The 10000-nt window shown below is 40.9% G+C and overlaps 1 protein-coding gene and 1 non-coding gene across 25 annotated transcripts in view; both read left to right on the top strand.

Moving 5' to 3' along the window:
- Positions 1-10000, top strand: part of LOC123514644 (leucine-rich repeats and immunoglobulin-like domains protein 1) — a 486618-nt gene that overhangs the window by 373026 nt on the left and 103592 nt on the right. The window lies entirely within an intron of this gene.
- Trnal-cag lies at positions 1609-1682 on the top strand. Its single transcript has one exon. It is a non-coding gene; the product is annotated as a tRNA-Leu (tRNA).

Here is a 10000-nt window from a genome sequence, read left to right as displayed (position 1 = left end):
TGGTGGTGATGGTAATGGTGATGATGGTGATGGTGAGTGATGAGATGTGATGATGAGTATATTATTCTGATGGTGAGAGTGATGGTGGTGGTAGTGGTGATGGTGATGGGTGATTTTTGTGAGAGTTCCCTCATCATCGCTGCTAATGCCTCATCCTCCTCGTAACCTTCATTTTTTTTTTATCGTTTTGTTGTAACTCACTCCTGCTTAAAGTTTCATGTTAAAAAGGAACTATATTTGTACACACATAAGTAGAAAAAAGGAAAGAAAAATTGAATAATCCTTTCTTTGGTGTAATAAAAAAACTATGTTTACTTAGACTTAGAAAAAAAAGGGAAAGAAATATTGAGTTACCTTTTCTTTTGTGTAATTAAAAAATATGTTTACTTAAACTTAGAAAAAAGGGAAAGAAATATTGATATACCTTTTCTTTTGTGTCCTTAAAAATATGTTTACTTGGACACATATGCATATAAAATGGAAAAAAAAAATTATCTTGTCTTCAGTGGCCTTTAAAAATATGTTTACTTGGATGTAGAGAAAAAGGAAAGCAAAATTGAATTGGGTCTTCCTTGGTGTCCAGTGTTTCTATGGCCTTCCGCCTCTAATGTTTCTACTGCCACCTCCAATGTTTAAACTTGGTAGAAATTATAAAATCTCTTCTTTCTAATCCCTTTTTTTTTTTTTTTATCGATACTTATAAAAATTTCATGCATTACTTCTGGCACTGGTAATTGTCTCGTATCGCAGTGAAAGGGTTAAATAACATAAAGAAAAGAACACATAACTCACATTTACGGAATAATCAAATGGGTTAAAAAAAGATTGTGAAAAAACACTTTTACCAATGAATGAGCCCCACAAAAAACGTTCGTGTCCTGCTGTTGTTGTTGTTGGTGGTGGTGGTAGTGGTGGTGGTGGTGGTGGTGGTGAGCGGGGAAACACGTCCAAACAGACCATTCACCAGTTAATATTTCCACTTTCCAGAGAGAGAGAGAGAGAGAGAGAGACGGGCGAGGTTCATTGGGCGTGTATTAGTGAGGATGTGCTGAACTGTGAGGCGGAGATGAGGGACTGGGGGAGACGGCAAGGAGAGGGGAAAAGGGGAGAGGGAACAGGGAGAAGGGACAAGGAGAGGGGGCAGGGAAAGGGAATAGGGAGAAGGGACAAGGAGAGGGGAAAAAGAGAGGACAAGTCTGAGAGGGGACAGAGGGATGGGACAGGGAGAAAGTGGACAAGGGGAGAGGACAGAGGGGTAATTGAGATGGGAAAGGGAAGGAAAATGGGGAGAAGGGACTAGGGGAGAGTAGGAAGGGAGAGGAGACAGGGAGAGGGAACAGGGGGAGAGGACAGGGAAATGACACAAGGAAGAAGGTACAGGGAGGGGACAGGGAGAGGGGACCGTGAGGGACAGGAAGAGGGTGCAGGGTGAGGGGAAAGGGGGGGTGGGGTAGGGATAGAGTTTCAACTTTGTGTAGGCACATAGTTTCAATATAATTTAGTATTCCATATCGCTTCCTGAACCAATTACCTACCTGATTGACACACACACACACACACACACACACACACACACACACACACACACACACACACACACACACACACGGCCCGGTAGCTCAGTGGTTAGAGCGCTGGCTTCAGAAGCCAGATGACCAGGGTTCGATTCCCCGGCCGGGTGGAGATATTTGGGTGTGTCTCCTTTCACGTGTAGCCCCTGTTCACCTAGCAGTGAGTAGGTACGGGATGTAAATCGAGGAGTTGTGACCTTGTTGTCCCGGTGTGTGGTGTGTGCCTGGTCTCAGACCTATCCCAAGATCGGAAATAATGAGCTCTGACCTCGTTCCGTAGGGTAACGTCTGGCTGTCTCGTCAGAGACTGCAGCAGATCAAACAGTGAATTACACACACACACACACACACACAGCACGCTTGACTCACAATCGAGAAGCCCGGGTTCGAGTCCTGGCGCGGCGAGGCAAATGGGCAAGCCTGTTAATGTGTGGCCCCTGTTCACCTAGCAGTAAATAGGTACGGGATGTGACTCGAGGGGTTGTGGCCTCGCTTTCCCGGTGTGTGAAGTGTGTTATGGTCTGAGTCTTACCCGAAGATCGGTTTATGAGCTCTGAGCTCGCTCCGTAATGGGGAAGACTGGCTGGGTGACACACACACACACACACACACACACACACACACACACACACACACACACACTGTCCTCTCTCTCTCTCTCTCTCTCTCTCTCTCTCTCTCTCTCTCTCTCTCTCTCAGGTATAGACAAACAAATATAACTGACCGAAGCTTGTTAGAAATGGAAGATAACTCTCTCTCTCTCTCTCTCTCTCTCTCTCTCTCTCTCTCTCTCTCTCTCTCTCTCTCTCTCTCTCTCTCTCTGCCTAAAAGCTATGCTTTATATAGGCTAGCTTTAGCTATATATGTACCTACGGTATATATTTTTACATGAAAGCAAATACATATTTGTATGTTTATATAGCTAATTGCTATAAATAAATGTTTCAAATGTTTCTTCTCTCTCTCTCTCTGTCTCTCTCTCTCTCTCTCTCTCTCTCTCTCTCTCTCTCTCTCTCTCTCTCTCTCTCTCTCTCTCTCTCTCTCTCTCTCTCTCTCTCTCTCTCTCTCTCTCTCTCTCTCTCTCGAACAAGGGCATAAGGAAGTCAGCAAGGAAAAATGGAAAAAAAGGAAAGACGAGGTAAACCTTGAGAGAGACAAACGTGATGTGAGAAGACAATACAGAGAGAGAGAGAGAGAGAGAGAGAGAGAGAGAGAGAGAGAGAGAGAGGACCCGGAAAATAAAGGAAAAGATACTTGAAAGGTGAACAAGAAATAAGAGAAAGAAGAATATTGATAAAGTAGTAGGAGGAGGAGGAGGAGGAGTAGGAGGAGGAGGAGGAGGAGGAAGAAGAGGAGGAGGAGGAGGAGGAGGAGGAGGAGGAGGAGGAGGAGGAGGAGGAGGAGGAGGAGGAGGAGGAGAAGAAGGTCTAGGAGGTGGAGGTGGAAGAGGAGAAGGAAAAAAGAAGAAGAAGAAGAAGAAGAAGAAGAAGAAGAAGAAGAAGAAGAAGAAGAAGAAAAAAGAAGAAGTAAAGAAGAAAGATGGAGGAGAAGAAGGAGAAGAAGGAAGAGAAAAAGAAGAAAAGAATCAAAGAGAGAAAAAAAAAGAATCAAACGTAGAGAAAAGTAAGAGACTGAACAGGAGAGAGAGAGAGAGAGAGAGAGAGAGAGAGAGAGAGAAGCATAGATGAAGAGAGGGAGAAGAAAGGAACAGGTGAAAGAGAGGAAAGGAGGGAAGGTGGAGAGAAGTAGGAGAGTGGAGAGGGAAGGTACACTTGCTCCACGCACCTCCACAATACCTGGTCTCTCCACTATGCAAACCCTCGTCGCCAAGGGAACTTCATTAAATCCGTGTTGGGTTGGAGGGAAGGCGAGACTAGAGGGAAGATTTTTAAGTGTAGGAGAGGAAGGAGGGAGGAGGATGTGGAGTGAGGGGAGAAAAAAAAATAGTAGGAGGAGGAAGAGAGGGAGAGAAAAAGGAAACAGTGAGGAAAAAAATGCCATTGGTGGGGTTGTAATGCTTGTGTTCTTTGCTTGGAGGGAAAAAGAAAGAGGGGAAAAATGAAAATAGGAAAGCTGAGATGTTTTTTTTCTTGTTTCTCTTTTCATGTCTTGCTTTATGGTCTCTCTCTCTCTCTCTCTCTCTCTCTCTCTCTCTCTCTCTCTCTCTCTCTCTCTCTCTCTCTCTCTCTCTCTCTCTCTCTCTCTCTCTCTCTCTCTCTCTCTCTCTCTCTCTCTCTAAGTGCTTATCCTTTTATCTTTATCCATTATCTTTCTCTTCCTTTCTCATCATTCCTCCTCTCAACACGTAAAGATTATTATTTTTTTGTTTTTCTTCCTGCTTTCGTCTCTCCTTCCTATCTTTTGCGACTTAAGTGCTAATGTTATTATTTCCTTCTTTCATTATCTCATTTGTTTTTGCTATCCTTCAGTTTGTCTCGTTTTCTTTAGTCTATACTTTACTTCCTTCTCTTTTTCTCTCGTTGTCTTTTTTTACTTTCTTCCTAAAATATTTTTGTTTCATTGTTTTCTCTAGTTTGGTATTTCTTGACTTTCCCATTTTCTTTTCACTTCTAGTTGCACTCATAACTTCGTATAAACAATAAATAACGCCAAATTTTCATTATAATATCACTAGTCTATGTACCTACCGTGTTGTTTTCAGAGACATGTGACAAAGCTACACACTCACACACACACACACACACACACACACACACACACACACACACACACAAAAAAAAAAAGTAGGTTGTAGTTTAGAAAAAGATGAAAAAGACAGAAAAAAGGGAGAAAAAAGAAAAAAAGAACTTTGGGGTGAGCTGGTGAGAAGGTTTGGATACGTGAAAAGAATGACGAAGGAGGGAACGATCAAAAGAGTTTATAGTTCTGAGGAGGAAGGAATAAAGTTGAAGGGGGAAGGACCAAGGAAGAGAAGAGGGTCGGAGTGGCGGTGTGCAGGCGTTAAGGAAACATTGGGCTGTATAGAAAGGGGCCTAAACATTCAAAGAGAGACGTTCAAAGGCGTGTATGAGATAGATGGTAGGCGCTCACACTCGTACTCTTAACCATCCTTACTGAGAACTACTTTGAAGGGCTACGGAAGTCATTACTTGCGTTCTCTTGGGTGTTTTTCTTATTGACTGGATAGAATCTTTGTTAAACTATCAGTAGAAGAATAAAAACACCCTTTGAAACGCTGGAAAACTTAGCTTACAGCATCTCAAGCATAAGAAGGATGACGAAAGGTTTAGAAATACAGCATGAAGTAATCTGGTAACGTTGCATCTTCTCCTAGCTATTTTTTTTTTTTTACATATATAGTAGAAATTACATAAGTCTTAGAGAAAGTTTTCATGATTTCAGTAATGGTTTGATAGATTCTGCACTATTAATGTGCTAAAACATATTGACAACATGAGTAACCATCTTTTTTATCATGTGAAAATAGTTTTTATGAAAGAAAGACAGAGTACAAGGGCATGTTTTCATATTCATTTAGTTTTCTACTTGGTGATTTTGTACAGGTTCAGAAACGCATATGGGGAGATTAGAATACTGAAGACTGGCTATTTATCTTCTAACCCCCATAGACCCATACTAATGTCAATAAAATAGTCTAATCGTACACAAATCTCAAGGTAAAAATGTGGGGCTTAAAAACTCATGTGGGGGATTAGAATAGTGAAGACTGTGGCTATTAATCTTCTCACCTCCATAGACCCTAGCTGATATCAATAAAATGGCCTAATCGTACATAAAACTCAAGGCAAAAATGTGACCCAATAATGAAGGGGTTAACGATACGAGTGTTTGAGCAACGTGGTTTACTGGGATTTGGACGCGTGGGTGGATCAGTGGCGGGAAGTCAGTGAGGCTTAAGTACGAGGTGAGAGGAATACAAGAAACCACTGATCGTCTCTCTTAGGGTGTCGCGTGTAGGGGAAGAGTGCTACGGTTGCCAGTGTGTGTTTGGTGTATTGGAAATGGAGATTGTGTTTGTTTTAGGTGTTGTGAGTGGAAATGCTGTTGAATGGGAGTGTTTAGAGAGGAACTGTGTGCTGAAGGGTATTGGAAGCGTGAAAAATAGTCCTGTGGTTATTGATGTAGAATTGAAAGCCAGTGTAGGAAAGTTAGATGAAAGGAAGACTATTCATATATTTTCTCGATCTCAAAAATAGGGAAAATAGTAGAAGAAAATGATGAAGGAAAAAAATATACGAAAAGTCTTGTGGTTGTTGCTGTAGAATAGAAAGTCAGTGAAGCAAAGTTGAATGAAAGGAAGACTATTCATATATTTTCTCGATCTCAATAAAAGGGAAAATAGTGAAAAGAAAATGGTGAAGGAAAATAAGTAAAGAAAAGTCCTATGGTTGTTGGTGTAGAGTAGAAAGGCAATAAAAGTTAAATAAAAAGGAAGATTAATCACACAATTTCTCGATCTCAAGAAAAAGGAAAATAGGAAAAAGAAAATGGTGAAGGAAAAGAAATGAGGATAAATGTGAAGGAAGGACGTTAAAAGGAAATAGTGATGGTTGTTGACAATTCAGAAATCTAGGACGTGAAAGTTACAGGAAATGAAAACAGGGAAACTATTTTATTATTATTTGTATTATTATCATTATTATTTTATTTATTTATTTATTTATTCATTTTATTCTATTTTTTATTCATTTTTTTACTTTTTGAGAGAGAGAGAGAGAGAGAGAGAGAGAGAGAGAGAGAGAGAGAGAGAGAGAGAGAGAGAGAGAGAGAGAGAGAGATGCAAATATACTAATATGCTTTGATGGCTTTTTTACTTTTTATTTTTTCACCTTGGTTTTGCGAAATAACATGGTTTCATTAACGTAGAGTCTTATGTGTGTGTGTGTGTGTGTGTGTGTGTGTGTGTGTGTGTGTGTGTGTGTGTGTGTGTGTGTGTGTGTGTTTGCCCTCGTCATATTTCTTCCCCTGTTTGCTGATTTTTGTTTGTTTTGCAGCTCTGGTTTGGTTTTGTTATTCTGCATGTGATCGTGTGTCGTTCCTTCCTGAATCTTTTGTAGGTGGTGGTGGTGGTGGTGATGGTGGTGGTGGTGGTGGTGGTGATCGATGTTGTTCTGCTACTACTACTACTACTATTATTACTATTGCTACTACTACTACTACTACTACTACTACTACTACTACTACTACTACTACTACCGCTAGTACTACCACTACTACTACTACTACTTCTACTTCTACTTCTACTTCTACTTCTACTACTACTACTACAACTACTACCGCTACTACTATAACCTAACTACCAACATCATTTAGACGACAACTTTCGCTAACAACAACAACAGAAACAACAACAACAACAACAACAACCCCCAACAGTAACAAAAATAATAGTAAAGAGATACCACACGAGTGAATGAACCAGAATAGCCACAGAGGCGAAGTGAAGACAAGACGTGGAGGATGACAAGCCATACATAACATTGCGAAGGGCGTGTGTGGCGAGGCAAGAATAGTGGCGAGAGGAGAGGCAAAAGAAAGACCACTGAACGCTGAGACTTAGAAGTGAAACAGCGGCTCAGGAAAGGAAGGAAAAAAAAAGAGAGAGGGAACATACAAAATATGCTGTGAGTGAAGAGAAGCTCGGGGGGAGTAAGAGTGTTTTAAGTGAAAGATGCAGAAGAAGGTTACGTGGGGCTAAAATAAAATAAAAAATGAGACAGGTGTTGAGAGAGTGGGAAGGAAAGAGTGTCAAAAAAACTCTTAAGGAGAAGTAAGAAGGTATCCAGGGAAGTGTTGAGTGGTTATTACGTAAGTGTGAGATGTTTTTAAGGCAGAGATGTAGGGGAGGAAGGTGAAGAAGCCGCGGAAAAGAGGGAAAAATGTGGTAGGGTAGTGAACATTTTAAAGTTATTGAATAGGAGGAATGAGTTAGGCAATGGCAAGCCACTTACGCAGATTAGGACTTGAGGGATGGATGGGAAATGAAAAGAGTTGGTGAAAAGTGAAATAGTTCTCAGAAAAGGAGATAAGAAAGTGTTCCAGAGAGCCTTAGTGGGGATAGAAATGTGGGCTGGTGCGGGGCGTGGGTGTGTGGAGGCCGGAGTGACTCGTTAAGTTACGGTATACATGCTAAGAGCGCCATGATGTGCCTGACCCATTCACTAGTGCTGATGATTACTTAGACACTTTTTGTATTTTTTCTCTTTCACTGTGCAGATTTCTTACCGAACTATCCCCGCCCTCGGTAACAAGGAAGTTTGTATATATAAGGATATGCTTTTAACCCCTTTAGTACCTAGACACGTTTTCCTATTCATTTTGGTTTTTATTTGGTGGTTTTATACAACTTTAGAAACTTACATTGGGAATAAAACAGTAAATACTCTGGCCATTGAACTTCTGACCACCACAGACCCTTCTAAATGTAAATAAAATCGTTTAACCATACCCAAAAGTTAAGGTAAAAATGCGTCCCAGTGCTGAAGGAATTAAAGGCCACACAGATGATTGTTTAGGCTCGTATAAGTGCTTTTCTTTCCATTGGCTGAGCAGAATCCTTGCCCAGCTATCCCCGGCACAATGAATCCAGCCTCGGTAACAATTAAGGTTGTATATATAAGGATCTGTTTTCAAAATCCCCACATATTACTTAGCTTCGTACAAGTGTTTTTCTTTCCATTGGTGGTACAGAATTCTTGCATAGCGATCACCAGAAACAAGAACCAAGCCTCGATAGCAAATAAGGTTGTATGTTTCGGGATCTGTTTTCAAAGGCCACACATGCAAATATTTAGCTTCGTATAAGTGCCTTCCTTTTTCCAGCGATCACTAGAACTTTAAAAAATAACCTTGAAAACCTAAATAACTTCCACTAGAGCCCGTTCAATGTAAATAAGATAAGATATTGAAATGGTTGAGAAGTGACACTACACAATTCTCACCAGACTATCGCCAAAACCTATGAAAAAAAAAAACAACCTGGAAAACTTTTGATAACTTCCACTACAGGCCATTGAATATAGGCGAGATGGGACGCGGAGACGTTTGAGAGTGCGATAACTTGTCTCACTCAACCTTCTTTATGGGAGATCCTGGGCTGGTGTGTGAATGAATTTATGAAGTAGTAAAAGGTGCATAATACAATTGATAGGGGAGTTATGTGGCACTTGTATGGGAGGTTATGAGGCTTACTGGCTGGCTCGCTGGCTTTTACGAGGGAAGTGAGGTGAGTATGAAAGTAAACAGAGGAAAGGTTTGAAAAAAAGAAAAGTCAGTGGTAAAGGTTGGTATAATGTTACTGTGGTTGTTTAGCATTTGGATGGAGGGAGCAGTGAGGGAGGTGAGGCTGTGACGGGTTGGTGTGTAAGGAAGTGTGACGGAGGGAAAAGGAATGTGGTGAGGAAGGAAAAGTCAGGTGTGTGTGTGTGTGTGTGTGTTTGTGTGTGTTGTGGTGAGGTGTGAGGTTGTGAGCTCCATTTTGAGGGTGATAAAGTATGGTCAATAAATCTTATCTATTCATTTATCTATTTCTCTGTCTATCTACATCTTCTACTTATCTATCTACATATGTATCTATCTATCCTAAATATCTATGTACATATATATCTATCTCCCTTTGCATTTCTTTGTATCCTACTTGTATATCTTTCTACCTACATATTTATCTGTCTATCTACATATCTATCTCCCTCAATATTAGTTTGTATCCCTTTATATTCCCCTTTCCACAAATACCCAGCCTGTCCTCACACTCAGAAAATCAACACAAACATCACTTTTTCCTCATGTTTTGCTTCTCTAACACCATTTACTCTTTCTCTCTCTGACCTCATTTGACCTTACGCTGCAGCTGTTTGCCTCTTCTTTATTAAACACCCAGCAATCTCCCGACAACATCCCGACTCCACCCCGACAACACCTAGATACCACCCTGACTCCACCCTAAGCTACCATCCGCCGCGACCCGACCATCCCTGACCCTCTTCTCTTGTCCCTAAATTGTTGCCTAAAACTGCTCTTAAATGCTTTATATTAACATGAAGTGTTTACGAGGGACATTAGTGAGACTCGCCAGTGTGCATCGCTTATGAGGAGAGAGAGAGAGAGAGAGAGAGAGAGAGAGAGAGAGAGAGAGAGAGAGGAAGGAAGCTGATGGACATGACAGAACGAGAGAGAGGAAGAATAGGAGGGAGAGGTAAAAGAAGATATGGAAAGAGAGAGAAGGAGAGAATGAAGGAGGAATAATAAGACTTGGGAAAGAATAAAGGAAGTGAAAGAAAGGCTGATGGATTAGAGGGAATGGAAGAGGAAAAGAAAAATAGGGAAAAATGAAAGACAATGTTAGAGAGGAAAGAAAGGAAAGAAAATGGAAGAAATGAGAAAGAAAGGGATAAAGAAAGAAGATGAAACTAATGAATAAAAATGAGAGAGCGGAAAAAAGAGAAAAA

The sequence above is a fragment of the Portunus trituberculatus genome, chromosome 38 (assembly GCF_017591435.1).
Source record: "Portunus trituberculatus isolate SZX2019 chromosome 38, ASM1759143v1, whole genome shotgun sequence".
Taxonomy (NCBI): Eukaryota; Metazoa; Arthropoda; class Malacostraca; order Decapoda; family Portunidae; genus Portunus; species Portunus trituberculatus.
The sequence above is the reverse complement of the archived record's forward strand: the minus strand, read 5'-3'. Positions and strand labels throughout refer to the sequence as shown.